The sequence below is a fragment of the Rhinopithecus roxellana genome, chromosome 9 (genome assembly GCF_007565055.1).
Source record: "Rhinopithecus roxellana isolate Shanxi Qingling chromosome 9, ASM756505v1, whole genome shotgun sequence".
Taxonomy (NCBI): Eukaryota; Metazoa; Chordata; class Mammalia; order Primates; family Cercopithecidae; genus Rhinopithecus; species Rhinopithecus roxellana.
Genome location: NC_044557.1, coordinates 17,443,541 through 17,465,384, shown reverse-complemented (window position 1 = coordinate 17,465,384; position 21,844 = coordinate 17,443,541).

Sequence of the window (21,844 nt, the reverse complement as noted above, 5' to 3'; positions counted from 1 at the left end):
GAAAGCTTTAACTCTATGAGCTGCATGCAAGCGTCACAAATCAGTTTCACAATTAGCTTCCTACTCATTCTTATCACAGGATATCCAGTTTTATACTATAGGCCTCAGTGGGTTTCAAAATGTTTCTTCCCAGATTCTCTGAAAAGATTGTTTCCAACCTGCTGAATCAAAAAAAGTTTTAACTCTGTGAGCCCAACGGACACATCAGAATGGAGTTTCACAGATAACCACCTTTTATTGTATCACAGTATATTTGTTTTTTGTTTTTGTTTTTGTTTTTTTCCTGTAGGCCTCAGTGGGCTCTCAAATGACTCTTCCTAGATTTTATGAAAACACTTTTTCAAACCTACAGAATTGAAAGAAAGGTTTAATTCTGTGAGCTGAATTAATGCACACATCACAAAGGAGTCACAGACAGCTTCTTTCAAGTTTTTATTGTGGAATATTCAGCTTTCCACAGTAGGCTCTGAAATGCCCATTCTCAGATTCTACAAAAAGAGTAATTCCAATCTCCTGAATCAACAGAAACGTTTAACTCTGTGAACTAAATGCATACATCAGAAAGCCAGTTTCACAGATAGCTGCTTTTTTCTAGGTTGTATTGTGGAATATTCTATTTTTCACTATAGGCCTCAGTGGACTCCAAAATGTCTCTTCACTGATTCTAGAAAAATAGTGTTTCCAGTCTGCTGTATCTAAAGAAATGTTTACCTCTGTGAGTTGAATCCACGCATCACAAAGTAGTTTCACAAATAGCTTCTTTATAGTTTTTATCATGGAATATTCAGTTTTTGCTATAGGCCTCAGTGGGCTCTGAAAAGTTTTACTGCAGGATATTCTGGTTTTCACTATATGCCTCAAAGCGCTCTGAAATGTCCCTTTGCAGAGTCTACAAAAAGAGAGTTTGCAAACACGTGAATCAAAAGTAAGGTTTAACTCTCTGAACTGAATGCACATATCAAAGCACAGTTTTAAAGATAGCTTCTTTCTAGTTTTTACAGCAAGAAATTTGGTTTTCCACTATAGGCATTAGTGGACACCAATATGTCCCTTAACAGATATCACAAAAAGTATGTTTCCAACCTCCTGAATCAAAAGTAAGGTTTAACTCTTTGAGCTGAATGCACACATCACAAGACAGTTTCACAGATAGCTTCTTTCTGGTTTTTATTGTGGTATATTTTGTTTCTCAGTGTAGGCCTCAGTGGACTCCAAAATGTCCCTTTGCATGTTTTACAAAACGAGAGTTTTCAACTTGCTGAATCAAAAGAAAGTTTCAGCTCTGTGAGCTGAATGCACACATGACAAAGCAGTTTCACAGAAAACATTTTTCCATCTTTTATCATAGGATATTTTGTCACTATAGGCCTCAGTGGCCTCTCAATTGTTTCTTCACAGATTCTACAATAAAAGTGTTTCCACTTTTTTTAACTCTGTGAGATAGCTTCTTTTCGTTGTTAACATGGGATATTCACTTTTTCACTACAGGCCTCAGTGGGCTCTGAAATGTTTCTTTGCAGATCCTACAAAGTGAGTGTTTTGAACCTGCTGAATTAAAACATAGATTTAGCTCTATGAACTGAATGTACACATCACAAAGCAGTTTCACAGACATTTTATTTCTTTTTTTTTTTTTTTTTTTTTTTTTTTTTTTTGAGGCGGAATCTTGCTCTGTCACCCAGGATGGAGTGCAGTGGCCGGATCTCAGCTCACTGCAAGCTCCACCTCCCGGGTTTATGACATTCTCCTGCCTCAGCCTCCCGAGTAGCTGGGACTACAGGCGCCCGCCACCTCGCCCGGCTAGTTTTTTGTATTTTTTAGTAGAGACGGGGTTTCACTGTGTTAGCCAGGATGGTCTCGATCTCCTGACCTCGTGATCCACCCGTCTCGGCCTCCCAAAGTGCTGGGATTACAGGCTTGAGCCACCTCGCCCGGCCGACATTTTATTTCTATTTTGTGTGATATATTCAGTTTTTCACTGATGGTGTCAATGCCCTTCAAAATGTCTCTTCGCACATTCTAGTAAAAGAAGCTGAGTCAAAAGTGAGGTTTAAATCTCTGAACTCAATGTACACATCACAAAGCAGTTTCACAAATAGTTTCTTTCTAGTTTTTATTGGAGGATATTCTGTTTTTCATTATAGGCCTCAATGAGCTCCAAAACGTCCCTTCGTAGATTCTACGAAAAGAGTATTTCCAACCTGCTGATTAAATAGAAAAGTTTTAATCTGTGAGATGAATATGTCCATCACAAAGGAGTTTTACAGACAGTTTCTTTCTAGTTTTTATCTTGGGACATTCTGCTTTTTACTATGGGCCTGAAAGCACTGTAAAATGTCTCTTTGTGTGTTCTACAAACTGAATGTTTCCAAACTGCTGAATAAAAAGAAGGGTTGAACACTGTGAGCTGAATCCAAACATCACAGAGCAGTTTCACAGATAACTCCTTTTAAGTTTTTATCATGGGATATTTGATTTTTCACTATAAGACTCAGTGCATTTTGAAATGTCTACTGGCAGATTCTACAAAAAGAATATTTCCAACCTGCTTAATCAAATGAAAGGTTTAATTCCATGAGCTGCATCCACACGTCAAAAAGCAGATTCTCTCTAGTTTTTAGTTCTCTAGTTTTTATCATGGAATATTTTGTTTTTCACTATAGACCTCACAGCACTCCAAAATGTTCCTTCGCAGATTCTACAAAAAAAGTTTCCAAGTGCTGAATCAAAACAAATGTTTAACTCTGTGAGCTGAATCCACACATCTGTAAGCAGTTTCAGAGGAACTTTCTCTCTGGTTTTTATCTTGGGATATTCAGATTTTCACTATAGGCCATAATGTGCTATGAAATGCCTATTGGCAGATTCTACAAAAAGAGTGTTTTCAAACTGCTGAATCAGAAGAAAGGTTTAACTCTGTGAGCTGAATCCACACATCAAAACGCAGTTTCAAAGATAACTTATTTACAGTTTTTCCATGGGATATTAGTTGTTTTACAATAGCCCTGAAAGCACTCTGAAATGCCCCTTAGCAGATTCTACAAAAAAGTGTTTCCAAACAGGTGAATAAAAGTGAGGTTTAACCCTGTGAGCTGAATCCACATATCACTAAACAGTCTCACAGAAAGCTTCTCTTTAGTTTTTATCATGGAATATTCGGTTTTTCACTATAGGCCTCAATGCAGTCTGAAATGTCTATTGGCACTATACAAAAAGAGTGTTTCCAAACTGCTGAATCAAAAGGAAAATTTATCTCTGTGAGGTGAACTCACACATCAAAAAGCAATTTCCCAGACAGCTTCTTTCTCATTTATATCATGGGATATTGAGTATTTCACTATACGCTTCACTGTGCTCCAAAATGTCCCTTCACTGATTCTACAAAAAGAGTGTTTCCAAACTGCTGAATCAAACTTACATTTAACCCTGTGAGCTGAATTCATATTTCACAAAGGTGTTTCACAGTTTCTTTCTAGCTTTTATCACGGGATTTTTTTTTTTTTTTTTTAAACTACAGGCCCCACTAAGCTCTGAAATGTACTTTCACTGATTTTACAAAAACAGTGCTTGCAAACAGGTGAATCAAAAGTCAGCTTTAACTCTGTGAGGTGAATCCACACATCACAAAGCACTTTCACAGATACCTTCTTTCTAGTTTTTACCATGGGATATTCATTTTTCTACTATATGCCTCAAAGGGCCCTAAAATGTCCCTTCACAGATTCTACAAAAAGAGTGTGTCCAAACAGCTGAATCAAAAGTAATGTTTAACTCCTTGAGCTGAATGCACATATCACAAGGCAGTTTCACAGACAGCTTCCTTCTATTTTTTATCAAGGGATATTTCATTTTTCACTATAGGCCTCAAAGACCTCTGAAATGACCCCTCACAGATTCTAGAAAAAGAGGGTTTTTAAACTGCTGAATCAAAAGACAGGTTTAACTTTCTGAGCCCAATCCATATATAACAAAGCAGTTTCACAGATAGCTTCCTTCTGTTTTCTTCCGTGGGTTATTTTGCTTTTCACTAGAGACCTCAATGTGCTTTAAAAGGTGTCTTAACAGATCCTGCAAAAACAGTGATTCCAACCTGCTTAATAAATAGTAAGGTTTAATGCTGTGAGCTCAATCCAAACATCACACAACAGTTTCACAGATATCTTATTTCTAGTTTTTATAGCTGGATATTCTGGTTTTCATTACAGGCCTCAGTGGGCTCTGAAATGTCCCCTTGCAGATTCTACAAAAAGAGTGTTTTAAACCTGCTGAATCAAAACATAACTGTAGCTCTGTGAACTGAAGGTGCACATTCCAAAGCAGTTTCACAAATACTTTCTTTCCACTTTTTATCACCAGATATTGTTTTTCACTATAGGCCTTAGTGCGCTCTGAAATGTCCCATCACATATTCTACAAAAAGACGAACTCACACATCACAAAGCAGTTTCACAGACAGCTCCTTTCTAGTGTTTATCGCAAGACAGTCTGCTTTTCACTATAGGCCTCACTGGGTTCTGAAATATCCCTTTGCAGATTTTACAAATAGAGTAGTTTCAACCTGCTTATTCAAAACACAGGTTTAGCTCTGTAAACTGAATCTACACATCACAAAGCAATTTCACAAATAGTTTCCTTCTAAGTTTTAATCATGAGATATCTGGTTTTTCATTATAAGCATCCAAGTGCTTTAAAATGTCTCTTCACAGCTTCTATAGAAAGAGCATTTCATAACAGCTGAATCAAAAGTAAGGTTTAACTATCTCAACTGAATGCACACATCACAAAGCAGTTTTACAGACAGGATTTTCTAGTTTTTATTGGGGGATATTCTGTTTTTCAATATAGCCTCAATGTGCTCCAAAATTTCCCATTGCAGATTCTACAAAAAGACTGTTTCCAACCTGTTGAATATATAAAAAAGCCTAACTCTGTGAGATGAATTCACATCTCATAAAGCAGTTTCACAGATAGCTTCTTTCTAGTTTTTATCACAGGATATTCTGCTTTTCACTACAGGCCTCAAGTGCTTTGACATGTCCCTTCACAGATTCTGCAAGAGTGTTTCCAAACTTCTGAATCAAAACGCGGCTTGAACTCTGTAAGCTGAATCCAAGCATCACAGAGCAGTTTCACAGACAGATTCTTTCTAGTTTTTATTGTGGGATATTCTATTTATTACTATAGGCCTCACTGCCCTCCAAAATGTCCCTTTGCAGATTCTACAAAAAGAATGTTACCAAACTGCTGAATCAAAAGTTAAGTTTAACTCTGTTATCTGAATTCATACATCACAAAGAAGTTACACAGAGAGCTTCTTTCCAGTTTTTATCACGGGATATTTGATTTTTCATTGTAGGTTTCACTGCACTCCAAAATGTCCCTTCACAGATTTACAAAAATAGTGTTGCCAAACCGCCAAATCAAAAAAAAAAAAAAAAAAAGGTTTAATTCTGTAAGCTGAATCCACACATCACAAAGCAATTTCCCAGATAGCCTCTTTCTAGCTTTTACCATGGGATACTTGGTTTTTTACTACATACCACAAAGCACTTTGAAATGATTCTTCCCAGATTCTACAAAAAGTGTGTTTACAAACAGTTGAATCAAAAGTAAGGTTTAACTCTCTGACCTGAATGCAAACATGGCAAAGCAGTTTTACAGATAACTTCTTGCTAGTTTTTATAAATAGATATTTGGTTTCTCACCATAGGCCTTGAAGTGCCTTGAAATATCTCTTCACAGATGCTACAAAAAAATTGTTACTAACCTCCTGAATCAAAAGAAAGGTTTAACTCTGTAGCCTAATCTACACATCACAAAGACGTTTTACAGATAGCTTCATTCTAGTTTTGATCACAGGATATTTGGTTTTTCACTATTGGCTTCAATGCACTTTGAAATGTGTCTTCACAGATTCTACAAGAAGAGTGTTTCCAACCTGCTGAATAAATAGTACTGTGAGCTGAATCTACACATCACATGGTAGATTGACATCTTCTTTTTAGTTTTTAACACTTGGTATTCAGATTTTCACTTATATATATCTCAGTGGGCTCTGAAATGTCCCTTTGCAGATTCCACAAAGAGAGTGTTTTCAACTTGCTGAATTACAACGTAAGTTTTACTCTGTGAACTGAATGTACACATCTCAAAGCAGTTTCACAGATAGCTTCTTTCCAGTTTTTATCACGGGATATTCGGTTTTTCACTATAGACCTCATTGCACTTTGAAATGCCTTTTGCAGATTCTACAAAAAGAGTGTTTCCAAACTGCTGAATCAAAACAAAGGTTTAACTCTGTGAGCTGAATCCACACATCACAAAGCAGTTTCACAGAGAATGTCTGTCTAGTTTTTATCATGGGATATGCAGTTTTTCACTATAGGTCTCATGGAACTTTGAAGTGTTCCTTCACAGATTCTACAAAACGAGTGTTTCCAAACAGCTGAATCAAAGGTAAGGTTTAACTCTATAAGCTGAATCCACATATAACTAAGCAGTTTCACAGACAGTTTCTCTCTAGTTTTTATCATGGGATATTCAGTTTTTCACTATCAGCCTCAATGTGCTCTAAAATGTCTCTTTGCACACTCTACAAAGAGAGTGTTTCCAAACTGCTGAATTATAAGAAATGTTTAACTCTGTGAACTTAATCTACACATCAGAAAGCAGTTTCACAGATATCTTCTTTCTGGTTTTTATTGTGGGATATTCAGTTTATTGCTACAGTCTCACTGTGCTCTGAAATGTCCCTTCACAATTTTACAAAAAAAAAAAAGTTTTCAAACTGCTGAATCAAAAGTAAGTTTTAACTCTATTAGCTGAATTTGTACATCACAAAGCAGTTTTATAGAGCTTATTTCTAGTTTTCATCATGGGATATTTGTTTTTTTTTACTACAGGCCTCAATGTGCTTTTAATCCTGTCTTCAGGATTCTTCAAAAAGAGTGTTTCCAACGGGCTGAATAAATAGTAAGGTTTAACTCTTGGAGCTGAATCCACACATCACAGAGCAATTTCACAGATATCTTCTTTCTAGCTTTCATCACTGGATATTCAGTTTTTTGCTATAGACCTCAGTGGGCTCAAAAATGTCCCTTTGCAGATATTTCAAAGAGAGTGGTTTTAAACTGCCGATTCAAAATGTAGGATTAGCTTTGTGAACTGAATGCACACATCAAAAAGCAGGTTCACAGATAGCTTCTTTCTAGTTTTTATCACCACATATTGGGTTCTTCACTACATGCCTCAGTGTGCATTGAAATGTCCTTTTGCAGATGCTACAAAAAGAGTGTTTACAACCTGCTGAATCAAAAGAAAGCATTAACTCTGTGAGTTGAATCCACACATCAAAAAGGAGTTTCAAAAATAGTTTCTTTCTAGTTTTTATCACAGAATATTTGGTTTTTCACTGTAGGCTTCAATGTGCTTCAAAATGTTCCCTCACAGATTTTACAAAAAGAGTGTTTCCAAACTGTTATAACAAAAGAAAGCTTTAATACTGTGAGCTGAATTCACATATCACAAAGTAGTTTCACAGATAGTTTCTTTCTAGTTTTTATCACGGGATATTCGGTTTTTCACTATGGGCCTCAAAGCGCTCTGAAATGTCCCTTTGTAGATTCTACAAAAAGAGTTTCTCCAAACTGCTGAATTGAAAGAAAGATTTAGCTCTGTGAGCTGAATTTACTCATCACAAAGCAATCTCACAGATAGCTTCTTTCTAGTTTTTACCACAGGATATTCATTTTTTCACTATAGTCCTCAATATATTCCAAAATGTTTCTTTGGAGGTTCTCCAAAAACAGTGTTTCCAACCTACTAAATAAATACTAAAGTTTAAAGCTGGGAGCTGAATTCACACATCTTACAGCAGTTTCACAGATATCTTCTTTCTAGCTTTTATCACTGGATATTTTGTTTTTCACTGTAGGCCTTGGTGGGCTCCAAAATGTCCCTTTGCAGATTCTACAAAGAGAGTGTGTTCAACCTGCTGAATCTAGGTTTAGCTCTGTGAACTGAATGTACACATCACGGGGCAGTTTCACAGATAGCTTCTTTCTAATTTTTATAGCCAGATATTCGATTTTTCCCTACCGGCCTCAGTGTGCTCTGAAATGTCCCTTCGCAGATTCTACAAGAGTGTTTCTGAACTGCTGAATCAAAAGAAAGCTTTAACATTTTGAGCTGAATCCGCATATCACCAAGCAGTTTCACAGATAGCTTCTTTCTAGTCTTTATTGCAGTATTTTTGGATTTTCACTATATGACTCAATGTGCTTTGAAATGCCCCCTGGCAAATTCTACAAAATGACTGTTTCAAAGCTGCTGAATCAAAAGTAAAATTGAATCCTGTGAGCTGAATACATACATAAAAAAACAGTATCACAGAGAGCTTCTTTTTATTTTTTATTGTGGGTATTCGTTTTTTCACTATATTCCTCAAAGTGCTCCAAAATGTCCCTTCATCGATTCTACAAAAAGAGTGTTTCCAAACGGCTGAATTGAAAAATGTTTAACTCTGTGAGATAAGTCCACATATCACAAAGTAGTTTCACAGACAGCTTCTTTCTAGATTATATCACAATATTCTGTTTTTCACTCTAGGCTTCAAAGCGCTTTGAAGTGTACCTTCACAGATTCTGCAAAAAGAGTGTTTCTAAACTGCTGAATCAAAGAAAAGATATAACTCTGTAAGTGGAATTGACACATCACAAAGCAGTTTCACAGATAACTTCTTTCTACTTTTTATCATGGGATATTCTGCTTTTCACTGTAAACCTCAGAGTGCTCCAAAATGTTCCTCCACAAATTCTATGAAAAGAGTGTTTCCAAAATACTGAATAAAAAACTGGTTTCACTCTGTGAGCTGAATCCACACATCACAAAGCACTTTAACAGATAGCTTCATTCTAGTTTGTATCTTGTGATATTGGGTTTTCACTATAGGCCTCACTTTGGTCTGAAAAGTGCCTCTGCAGATTCTACAAAAAGAGTGTTTCCAAACTGCAGAATAAAAAGAAAACTTTAAAAATGTGAGCTGAATCCACATATCACAAAGTAGTTTCACAGATAGCTTCTTTCTACTATTTATCATGGGATTTTCAGTTTTTCACAATAGGCCTCAAAGCGGTTTGAAATGTCCCTTCACAGACTCTATGAAAGAAGTATTTACAAACTGTTAAATCAAAAGAAAGGTTTAACACTGTAAGCTGAATACATACATCAAAAAGCAGTTTTACAGAGACCTTCCTTTTAGTTTTTATCATGGGGTATTCTGTTTTTTACTATAGACCTCAAAGCATACTGGAAATTTTTTTGCAGATTCTACAAAAGGGTATTTCCAAACTACTGAATCAAAAGAAAGGTATAGCTCTGTGAGCTGAATCCACATACCACAAAGTAGTTTCACAGATAGCTTATTTTTAGTTTATATCACAGGATGTTCGATTTTTCACTAAAAGCCTCGAAGTGCTTTGAAATTTCCCTTTGCAGATAATACTAAAAGAGTGTTTCTAAACTGCTGAATCAAAGGAAAGGTTCAAATCTGTGAGCTGAATTTTCACATCACAAGACAGCTTCACAGATAACTTCTTTCTGGTTTTTAATCACAGGATATTCAGCTTTTCACTACAAGCCTCATGGAGCTCCAAAATGTCCCTTTGCAGATTCTCCAAAATAAAGTGTCCCCAAACTGCTGAATCAAAAGAAAGGTATAGCTCTGTAAGCTGAATCCATACATCACTAATCAGATGACAAGATAGCTTCTTTCTAGCTTTTATTGTGGGATATTTGGCTTTTTACTATAGGCCTCAAAGCTCTTTGAAATGTCCCTTGGCAGATTCCACAAAAAGAGTGCTTCCAAACAGATGAATCAACAATAACATTTAACTCTGTGAGCTGAGTATTTACATCAAAAAGCGGTTTCACAGATAGCTTCTCTCTAGTTTTTACCGTGGGATATTCAGTTTTTCACTATAGGCCTCAATGTGCTCCAAAATGTCTACTGGCAGATTCTACAAAAAGAATGTTTCCAAAATGCTGAATCAAAAGAATGGTTTAATTCTGTGAGGTGAACCCACACATCACAAAGCAGTTTCACAGACAACTTCTTTCTAGTTTTTATCAAAGGATATTTGGTTTTTCACTATAGGCCTCATTGCGCTTTAAAGCATTCCTTTGCAGATTCTACAAATAAAGTGTTTCCAAACTGCTGAATCAAAAGAATGTTTAACTTGGTTAGTTGAACTCACATATCACCAAGCAGTTTCACAGAGCGCTTCTCTGTAGTTTTTATCGTGGGATATTCACTTTTTCACTATAGGCTTCACTGGCTCCAAAATATCCCTTTGCAGTTTCTACAAAAAGAGTGCTTTCAACCTGCTGAAATGAAGTTTAAGTCTCTGAGCTGAATCAACCCATCACAAAGCAGTTTCCCAGACAGCTTCTACCATGTGACATTCTGTTTTTTACTATGGGCCTCAAAGCACTCCAAAATGTCCCTTCACAGGTTCTACAATAAAAGTGTTTACAAATAGCTGAATCCAAAAAAAAAAAAAAAAAAAAAAAGGATTTAACTCTGTGAGCTCAATCCACAAATCAAAGAGCAGTTTCACAGATAGCTTCTTTCTAGTTTTTATTGTGGGATATTGAATTTTTTACTATAGGCCTCAAAGCACTCCAAAATGTTCCTTCACAGATTCTACAAAAAGAGTGTTTCCAAACTGCTGTAACAACAGAAAGGTTTAACTCTGTGAGCTGAATCCACATATCACAAAGCAATTTCACAGAGAGCTTCTTTCTAGTTTATATCATGGGATATTTGGTTTTACACTATAGGTCTCACTGTGTTCTAAAATGACCCTTCGCAGATTCCACACACAAAAAAAGTGTTTTTAAACTGCTAAACTGAAAGAAAAGTTTACCTCTGTGAGCTGAATCCACATATCACCAAGCAGTTTCACAGATAGCTTCTTTCTAGTTTTTAACAATGGATATTCTGTTTCTCACTATACATCTCAATGCACTTCAAAACGTCCCTTCTCAGATTCTACAAAAAGAGTGTTTCCAAACTGCTGAATCAAAGGTAAAGTTTAACTCTGCTAGCTGAACTCATACAGCACAAAGCACTTTCACAAAGAGATTCTTTCTAGTTTTTTATCATGGGATATTCAGTTTTTCACTATAGGCCTCACTGTGCTCTGAATTTTTTTTTCACAGATTCTACAAAAACAGTGTTTCCAAACTGCTGAATCAAAGAAAGTGTTTAACTTTTGGAGTGGAATCTACACACAACAAAGCAGTTTCACAGATATCTTCTTTCTAGTTTTTACCACAGGATGTTCAATTTTTTTCCTATAGGCCTCAAAGTGCTCTGAAATGTCCCTTTGTACATTCTACAAAATGAGTGTTTCCAAAAAGCTGAATCAAAAGTAAGGTTTACCGCTTTGAATTGAATGCACACATTGCAAAGCAGTTTCCAAGATACATTTTTTTCCAGTTTTTATCACAGGATGTTTGGTTTTTCACTATAGGCTTCAATGCACTTTGAAATGTCCCTTTGCAGATTCTATAAAAAGAGTGTCTCCAACCTACTGAATAAATAGCAAGATTTAACGCTGGGAGCTGAATTCACACAACACACAGCAGTTTCACAGATATCTTCTTTCTAGTTTTTATCGCTGGGTATTAGGTTTTTCACTCTAGGCCTCAGTGGGCTCAGAAATATCCCTCTGCAGATTGTAAAGAGTGTTTTCAACCTGCTGAATCCAAATGTAGGTTTAGCTCTCTGCACTGAATGTACATATCACAAAGCAGTTTCACAGATAGCTTTTTTCTTTTTTCTTTTTTTTGAGATAGGGTCTTACTCTGTAACTCAGGCTGGAGTGCGGTGGCATGATCTCAGCTCACTGCAAGCTCCACCTCATGGGTTCACACCATTCTCCTGCCTCAGCCTCCTGAGTAACTGGAACTACAGGGGCCCGCCACCACACCTGGCTACTTTTTTGTATTTTTAGTAGAGATGGGGTTTCACCGTGTTAGCCAGGATGGTCTTGGTCTCCTAACCTCGTGATCTGCCCACCCCAGCCTCCCAATGTGCTAGGATTACAGGAAGTGAGCCACCGCACCTGGCCTACAGATAGCTTCTTTTTAATTTTTATCACCATATGTACTGTTTTCCACCACAGGCCTAAGTGCACCCCAAAATGTAACTTCACAGATTCTACAAAAGAATGTTTCCAACCTGCTGAATCAAGAGAAAGCTTTAACCCTGTGAGCAGAATCCACACATCACAAAGTAGTTTCACAGATAGCTTCATTTTAGTATTCATCGTGGGATATTCTGTTTCTTACTATAGCCCTCACTGCACTTCAACATGTCACTTCACAGGTTCTACAAAAAGAAAGTTTCCAAACTGCTGAATATAAAGAAAGCTTTAACTCTGTGAGCTAAATCCACATATCACAAAGAAGTTTCACGGGTAACTTCCTTCCAATTTTTATCACGGGATATTCTCTTTTTCACTATAAACCTCAATGCACTCCAAAGTGTCCCTTTGCAGGTTCTACAAAAAGAGTGATTTCAAACTGCTGAATAAAAAGTAAGGTTTAACTCTGTGAGCTGAATTCATACATCACTAAGCAGTTTCACAGGTAGCTTCTCTCTAGTTTTTATTGTGGGATATTGTGTTTTTTACTATATGCCTCAATGCACGCCAAAACGTTTATTGGCAGATTCTACAATGAGAATGTTTCCAAACTACTGAATCAAAATAAAGGTTTAACTTTGTGAGCTGAATCCACATATCACAAAGCAGTTTCACAGATAGCTTCTTTCTAGTTTTTATCACCAGATATTCAGTATTTCACTATAGACCTCAATGCACTCAAAAATGTCCCTTTGCAGAATCTACAAAAACAGCATTTCCAAACAGGTGAATCAAAAGAAAGTGTGCACATTTTGAGCTGAATCTACACATCATAGAGCAGTTTAAAAGAGAGCTTCTCTCAAGTTTCTATCCTGGGATATTCAATTTTTTATGGTAGGCCTCTATGCATTTTGAAATGTTTATTGGCAGATTCTACAAAAAGAGTGTTTACAACTTGTTTACTCTCAAACAAAGTTGTTTAACTCTTTGAGATGAATCCACCCATCACAAAGCAGTTTAATGATATCTTATTTCTAGTTTTTATTGTGGGATATTCTGTTTCTCACTATAGGCCTCAAAGTGCTCTGAAATGTCCCTTCACAGATTCTACAAAAAAGTGTTCCCAAACTGCTTAATCAAACTAAGATTTAACTCATGAGCTGAATCCACACATCACAAAGCAGTTTCACAGATAGCTTCTTTATAGTTTGGGTTTTGTTTGTTTGTTTGTTTGTTTTTGTTTGTTGGTTGGTTTTTTGTTTTTTTCCAGGATATTCAGTTTTTCACTGGAAGCCTCAATGAGCTACAAAATGACTTTTGGCAGATTCCTCAAAAAAAGTGTTGCTAAACTTCTGAATCAAAAGAAAGGTTTAACTCTCTGAACTGAATGCATGCATAGCAATCAGTTTCACAGATAGCTTCTTTCTGGTATTTATCATGGGATATTCGGTTTTTCACTATAGGCTTCAAAGTGATCTAAAATGTCTCTTCATAGATTCTACAAAAAGAGTGTTTCCAAACTGCTGAATCAAAAGAGAGTTTTAAATTTGTGAGCTGAACCCACACATCACACGGCAGTATCACAGGTATCTTCTTTCTAGTTTTTATCACTGCATATTCTGTTTTCCACTAGAGGCCTCAGTGGGCTTCCGAAATGTCCCTTTGCAGATTTTACAACGAGAGTGTTTTCAAAGTGTTGAATCAAAACGCATTATTAGCTCTGTGAAGTGAATGAACACATCACAAAGCAGTTTCCCAGGTAGCTTCTTTCTATTTTCCTGATTGCCTCAAGGTCCCTGTGAGTTTTTGCCGGCCCACACAGGCCTGCCTTTGGCCCTGCCACCACCCATGGGGGCCCTCTGTGAAAGACACAGGTACCCTTGGCTGAAGCCCAGGGTTCTATCCCACACCTGAAAGGCACCCCATGGTTTTCTGGGAAGGCAAAGGCCTCCTTGGGATGAACCAACACCAGCCCAGGCCTCACTGCTTCTCCCCTCTGCAGTCCTTAACATCCTCTAAGTTTTTGCCCTTCCACACAGTCCAGTCTGAAGCCCCATACTTGCCTGTGTGTGCTTTCTGTGAAAAACACACGCACCCTGGGCTAAATCCCAGGACTCTAGTTTCCACCCAGGGGGCTGACCGGTGTCTTCCTGCAAGGGAGAGGCCTCCCTGGGAAATTCTAGAACCCGCTCTGGCCTTGCCACTTCACCTCTCTGCTTGCCTCAACGTCTTCCTGAGCTTCCCACCCACATAGGCCCACGTGTGGCCCCGCCCCAACCCATGGGGGCCTCCAAGAGAGACACAGACCCTGGGCTGGAGCCTGGCCTCTAGCCCCCAGTTGTGGGGCGCCCTGGGGCTTCTGTAAAAAGAGAGGCCTCCTGGGAGTACACAGCAATCACTCACGCCTTGCCGCTTCATTCCTCTGACTGTCTTAATATCCCCCTGAGTTTCTGTCGGCCCACAGAGGCCTGCCTATGGACTCGCAGCCGCCCTTTGGGACCCTATGCAAGAGAAACAAGCACCCTGGGTCAGAGCCGGTGCTCTAGTCCACACCGGGGGGCGCCACGGAGGATTCTGAGAAAGGAGTGGCCTCCCTGTGTGGACCCTGCTCAGGCCTCGCCGTGTCTCCCTTCTCCCTGCCTCTAAGACCCCTGAGTATCTGCCGGCCAGCGCAGGCCTGCTTTCAGACCTGCCATTGCCCATGGGGTCCCTCCATGAGCAACACAGCCATCCTGAGCCATAACCAGGGTCTCTAGCCCCCACACCAGGGGAGCCTCGGGGGCTTCTGGAATGGGAGAGGCCCCCCTGGGTGGACCCAGCTCCTGCTCAGGCCTTGCGACTTCTCCCCTCTGCCTGCCTCCAAAACCCCTCAGTTTCTGCTTTCCTGAAAAGGCCCGCTTGCGGCCCCGCTGCCGCCCATGGGGGCCCTTCGCCAAAACCACAGGCAGAGGACTGAACTCAGGCTCTATCCCCAACTCATGGGGCATCCAACGGGCTTCTGGGATAAGGAGAGGTCTCCCTGGGAGGACCCAACACCCACACAGGAATCGTGGATTCTTCCCCCTGCCTGCCTCAATGTCCCCCTGAGTTTCTGCCTGCCAGCACAAGCCCGCATCTCGCACAGCTGCCATCTGTGAGGGCCCTCTGCGGAAGACACAGGCACCCGGGGCCAGAGCATAAGGCTCTAGCCCCCACCTGGGGGATGCCCTTATGGCTTCTGTAAAAGAGAGGCCTCCCAGGGTGGATCCAGCACCCACTCAGACTTCGTGGTTTCTCCTCTCTGCCTGCCTTAATTTCTGTGTTTCTGTCAGCCAGCATGGGCCCGTCGGGATCCGCTCTGCTGCCCATGGGAGCCCTCTGTGAAACACAGGCACCTTGCGCTGGAGCCCGTGGCTCTAGACCCCACCAGCAGTGTGCCCTGGGGACTTCTGGGAAGGGATACGCCTCCCTGGGACTACCCAGCACCTGGTCAGCCCTCACAGCTTCTCCCCCCTCCCTACCTCAAAGTCTCCCTGAGTTTTTGCTGGCCTGCACAGTCTCGCATGCGACCCCACCACTGCCAACAGGAGCCCTCCACGAGAGGCACAGGCACCCTGGATCAGAGGCCTGAGCTCCCGCCCGCACTCGGAAGTGCCACTAGAGATTCTGGGAATGGAAAGTTGTCCCTGGGATGACCCAGCACCCGCTCAGGCCTCGCTGCTGCTCCCCTATGCCTGCCTCAACGTTCCTCTGAATTTCTGCTCGCCCGCACAGGCCATACTGCAGCCCCGACGCCGCCCGTGCGGGCCATCTGCAAGAGACACAGTCACCCTGGGCAGGAGCCCAGGGCTCTAGCCCCCACCTGAGGGGCGCCTCAAGGGCCTTCTGGGAACCGACAGGCCTCCCTAGAAGGATCCAGCTTATGATAAGGCCTGCCCCCTTCTCCCCTCCCCCTGCCTCAATGTCCCCCTGAATCTCTGCCCAACTGCAAAAGCCCCCCTGCGTGCCTGCAGTCGCCTGTATAGGCCCTCCATGAGAGATAGTCACCCTGGGCTGGAGCCTGGGGCTCCAGCCCAGATCCAGGGAGCACCCCGTGGTTTTCTGGGAAGAGGGTGGTGTCCCTGGAAGGATCCAGCACACGACTGAGCCTCACCGCTTCTTCCCTCTGCCTGCAGAAGGCCCCCACAAGCGAAAACGGGGCTGCTGGGTGGTGTGGGAAGGCCGCAGGGACTCAGTGGTTAACTGAAGCAGGCAGAGGGGAGAAGTGGCGAGACTGCATGGAATGCTAGGAGCCTCCCAAGGAGGCTTCTCCCATCCCAGAAGCCCCAAGCTCTGTCCCAGGCAGTTTGTAAAGCCACAGGCTTTGGAGAAGGGTGCCTGTGTCTCTCGTGAAGGCCACCACAGGCGAAAACAGAGCTGCAGGGAGACCGTGGGTAGGCCCCAGTGATGCAGAAGGAAGTTGAGGCAGGCAGAGGGGAAAAGCAGCAAAGCAGCAGGGAATGCTGGGAGCCTCCCAAGAAAGCCTCTTTCATCCCAGAAACCCCCTGAGCTGTCCCGGGCTGGTTGTAAAGTTCCAGGGTTTGGGACAGGGTGCCTGTATCTGATGCTGATGTACCCCACAAGTGAAAACAGGGCTGGAGCGTGGTGAGGGTGGGTCACTGTGACTCAGGGGGATGTTGAGGCAGGCAGAAGGGAGAAGCAGCGAGACTGCAGGAAATACTCGGAGCCTCCTAAAAAGGCCTCTTTCATCCCAGAAGCACCCAGGGCTGTCCCGGGCGGGATGTAAAGCCCCAGACTTTGGAGCAGGATGCCTGTGTAGCTCATGGAATGTGAACACATGCGGAAAAGGGGCTGCAGATAGGCGTGGGAGGGCCGCAGGAATTCAGGGGGCACATTGAGGCAGGCAGAGGGGAGGAGCGGAGATAAGGCAGGGAATGGTGGGAGCCTCCCAAGGAGGCCTCTCTCATCTGAGAAGCCCCTAGAACTGTCCCAGGAGGGCTATAAAGTCCCAGGCTTGGGGGCAGGGTGTCTGTGTTTTTCGTGGAAGGACCCCACAAGCAAAAACGGGGCCCAGTCGCAGCAACTCAGGGGAACATTGAGGAAGGCAGAGGGGAGAAGCGGCGAGACCACAGGGAATGCTGAGGGCCTCCCAAGGAGGCCTCTCCCATCCCAGAATCGCTCAGGCCTTTCTCAGGCAAGCTGTGAAGCCCCAGGCGTTGAAGGACGGTGCCAGTGTCTCTCACGGAAGACCCCCATAAGTGAAAATGGGGCGGCAATGTAGGGTGGGCTGGTCTCAGGGACTCAGGAAGACGTTGAGACAGGCAGTGGTGAGAAGCGGCCAGACCACAGGAAATGCTGGGAGACTCCCAAGGACGCCTCTAGCATCCCAGAAGCCCCCAGGTCTGTCCTGGGAGGGCAATAAAGCCCAAGGCTTTGGAACAGGGTGCTGGTGTCACTTGCGGAAGGCCCCCAAGGCAAAAATGAGGGCCATAGCATGGCGCGGTTCGGCCTCAGGGACTCACGGGGGACGTTGAGGCAGGCAGAGGGGAGAAGCGGCGAGACTACAGGGAAAGCTGGGAGCCTCACAATAAGGCCTCTCCCATCCCAGAAGCCCCTAGATTTATTCTGGGAGAGCTGTAAATACCCAAGCTTTGGAGCAGCGTGCCCGTGTGTCTCACAGAAGGCCACCACAATCGAACATGGGGCCTGTAGGGACTGAGGGGGTCGTTGATGCAGGCAGAGGGTAGAAGAGGCGAGACCGCAGGAAATGCTGGGAGCCTCGTAAGGAGGACTCTCCCATCACTGAATGCCCCAGGGCTGTCCCTGATGGGATGTAAAGCCCAAAGTGTTGGAGCAGGGTGCCTATGTCTCTCACAGAAGGTGTCCACACGTAAAAACGGGGTGGCAGGGTGGCATGGGCGGGCCGCAGGGACTCAGAAAAACATTGAGGCAGTCAGACGGGAGAAGCCGCGAGACCGCAGGGAATGCTGGGAGCCTCCCCAAAATGCCTCTCTCATCCTAGAATCCCCCAGAAGAGTCCTAGGAGGGTTATAAAGCCCCAGGCTTTGGGGCAGGATTCTTGTGGCTCTCGTGGAAGGCCCACACAAACGAAAACTTGGCGCAAGGTAGCCATGGGCGGGCCACAGCGACTAAGGGAAACGTTGAGGCAGGCAGAGGGGAGAAGTAGCGAGATTGCAGGTGATGCAGGGAGCCTTTCAAAAAGGCCTCTCCCATCTCAGAAGCCCCCAGGGCTCTTGCTGGCCGGCTATAAAGCTCCAAGGTTTAAAGCAAAGTGTCTATGCCTCTCTCAGAAGGCTCCCACAAGTGAAAACGGGGCACCATAATGGCGTGGTTTGGCAGCAGGAACTCAGGGAGACATTGAGACATGCAGAGCAGAGATGTGGAAACACCGCAGGGAATGCTGGGAGCCTGCCAAGGATATCTCTCCCCTTCCAGAACTCCCCAGAGCTGTCCTGCGTGGACTGTAAAGCCTCAGGATTTGGAGCAGTGTTTCTGTGTCTCTCACGGAAGACCCCCACAAGCGAAAACGGGGACGCTGGGTGGTGTAAGCGGGCCACAGGGACTCAGGGGAACATTGAGGCAGGTAAAGGGGAGAAGCAGCGAGACCACAGGGAATGCTGGGAGCCTCCCAAGCGTATCTCTCCCATCTCAGAAGCTCCCAGAGCTGTGCCAGGCGGGCTGTAAAGCCCCAGGCTTTGGAACAGGGTGCATGTGTCTTTCAGAAGGCACCCACAAGGGAAAACGGGGTCGCAGAGTAGCTGTGGCAGGCTGCAGTGAATTAACAGGATGTTGAGGCAGACAGAGGGGAGAATCGGCGAGACTAGAGGGAATACTGGGAGGTTCCCAAGGAGGCCTCTCCATCCCAGAAGCCCACAGGGCTGTTCCGTGCGGACTGTAAAGCCTCAGGTTTTGGATAAGGGTGTCTGTGTCTCTGGCGGAAGGCTCCCACAAGCGAAAACGGGGTGGCAGGGTGGCGTGGGCAGGCCGCACGGACTCAGGGGGACATTGAGGCAGACAGAGGCGAGAAGGGATGAGACTGCAGGAAATCCTGAGAGCCTCTCAAAGAGGCTTCTATCCGAGAGGCCCCCAGGGCTGTCCTGGGCAGCCTGTAAAGTCCCAGACTTTAGAGCGGGCGGCCTGTGTCACTCGCGAAAGGTCCCCACAAGAGAAAACGGGGCCACTGGCTGGTGTGGGAGGGCCACAGGGACTCTGGAGGACATTGAAGCAGGCAGAGGGGAGAAGCAGTGAGACGGCAGGGAAGGCTAGAAGTTACCTGGGGAGGCCAGTACCATCCCAGAAGACCCCAGGTTTGTCCCGGGCGGGCGGTAAAGCTTCAGGCTCTGGAGCAGGGTGCCTGTATCTCCCACAGAAGGCCTCCACAAGCAAAAATGGGGCCGCACAGTGGCGTGGCCAGATGGCAGGCACTGAGGGGGATGTTGAGGCAGGAGGCAGGAAGCGGCGAGACCAAAGGGAATTCTGGGAGACTCCCAAGGAGGTTTCTTCCATCTCAGAATACCCCAGGGCTGTCCTGGGAGGGATGTAAAGCCTCAGGTTTTGGAGCAGGGTGCCTGTGTCTCTCGCAGAAGGCCTCCACTCCTGAAAATGGGGCGGCAGGGTGGTGGGCCATGGATTCGGGAAGACCTTAAGGTAGACAGAAGGAAGAAGCGGCGAGACCACCAGAAGTGCCGGAAGCCACCTAAGGAGGCCTCTCCCATCCGAGAAGAACCCAGAACTGTCTCGGAAGCGCTATGAAACCCCAGCCTCTGAAACAGGGTGCCTGTGTCTCCCGGGGGAGGTCCCCACAAGGGAAAATGGGGCATCAGGGTGGTGTGGGCCAGCCGCAAGGACTCAGGTGGACATTGAGGTAGGCAGAGGGGAGATCCAGCGAGACCACAGGGAATGCTCAGAGCCTCCCAAGGAGGCGTCTCCCATCACAGAAACCCCAAAAGCTGTACAGGGTGGGCCATAAAGCCCAGAATTTGGAGCAGGGTGCCTGTGTCTCCTGAAGAAGGCCCCCACAGGGGAAAGTGGGGCTGCAGTGTGGCCGAGGGTGGGCCGCAGCAACTCAGGGGGACTTTGATGCTGGCAGAGGGGAGAAGCGGCGAGACTGTAGGGAATGCTGGGAGCCTCCCAAAGAGAGATTTCCCATCACAGAAGATCCCAGGGCTGCCCCGGTTCGACTGTAAAGTCCCAGGTTTTGGAGCAGGGTGCCTGTGTATCTCGTGGAAGGTCCACACACGCAAAAACGGGGCCACAGGATGGCCTGGATGGGCCGCAGAAACTAAGGGGCAGGCGGAGGGGAGAAAAGGCAAGACCGCAGAGAATGCTGGGAACTTCCCAAAGAGGCCTCTCTCATTCCAGAAGCCCACAGAGGTGTCCCGTGTGTATTGTAAAATCCCAGGCTTTGGAGCAGGGTGCGTATTTCTCTCGGAAGGCCCCCACAATCGAAAACAAGGCCACAGGGTGTCATGTTTGGGAGACAGGGACTCAGGGTGACATTGACGCAGGCAGAGGGGAGAAGCGGCCAGATCGTTGGCAACGTTGAGAGCCTTCCAAGGATGCCTCTCCCATCACAGAACCCCTTAGTGCTGTCCCGGGGAAGCTGTAAAGCCCCAGGCTTTATAGCAGGCTGCCTGTGTCTCTCACCGAAGGCCCCCAAAAGCGAAAACGAGGCTGCAGGGTGGCGTGGGAAGGCTGCAGGGACTCAGGGGTACCTTGAGGCAGGCAGAGGGAAGAAGTGGCGAGACCACATTGAATGCTGCGAGCCTCTCAAGGAGGTCTCTCCGATCCCGGAAGACCCCAGGGCTGTTCCTGGTAGGCAGTAAAGCCCCAAGCTTTGGAGTAGGGTGTCTGTGTCTCTCACAGAAGTCGCCACAAACAAAAATGGTTCCGCAGGGTGGCGAGGGCGGGCCAAGGTGACTCATGAGAAGGTTGAGGCCGGTAGAGGGAGGAAGAGGCGATATCACAGGGAATGCTAGGAGCCTCCCAAGGAGGCCTCTACCTTCCCAGAAGTCCTTGGGCTGTCCCGAGCGGGTCACAAAGCCCCACTTTTTGGATCACTGTGACCGTCTGTCGCGGAAGACCCCCACAAGCAAAAACGAGAATGCCCAGAGCCATGGGCTGGCGACACGGACTCAAGTGGAAGTTGAGACTGGCAGAGGGGAGAAGCAGCGAGACCGCAGAGAAGGCTGGGAGTTGCCCAAGAAGGCCTCTCACATCCCAAAAAAAAACCCAGGCTGTCCCGGGCATAGTGTAAAGCTTCAGGCTTGGGAGCAGGGTGCCTTTGTCCTGGCGGAAGGCCTCCACAAGCAAAAACAAAGCCTCAGTGTTGGGTGAGCAAAAGGCAGGGGCTCAGGGTGACATTGAAAGAGGCAGAGGGGAGAAGTAGTGACACTGCAGGGAATGCTGGGATTATCCCAAGGAAGCCTCTTCTATTCCAAAAGACCCCAGGGCTGTCCCAGGGGGGCTGTAAAGCCCAGACTTTAGAGCAGCATGCCTGTGTTTCTGGTAGAAAGGCCACACAAGCGAAATCGCGGCAGCAGGGTGGCATGGGCAAGCCGCAGAGACTCAGGGGGACGTTGAAGCAGGCACAGGGGAGAAGCGGTGAGACTGCAGGAATGCTGGGAGCCTCCCAAGGAGGCCTCTCTCATCCCAGAAGCCACCAGAGCTGTCCCAGGCAGGCTGTAAAGCCCCAG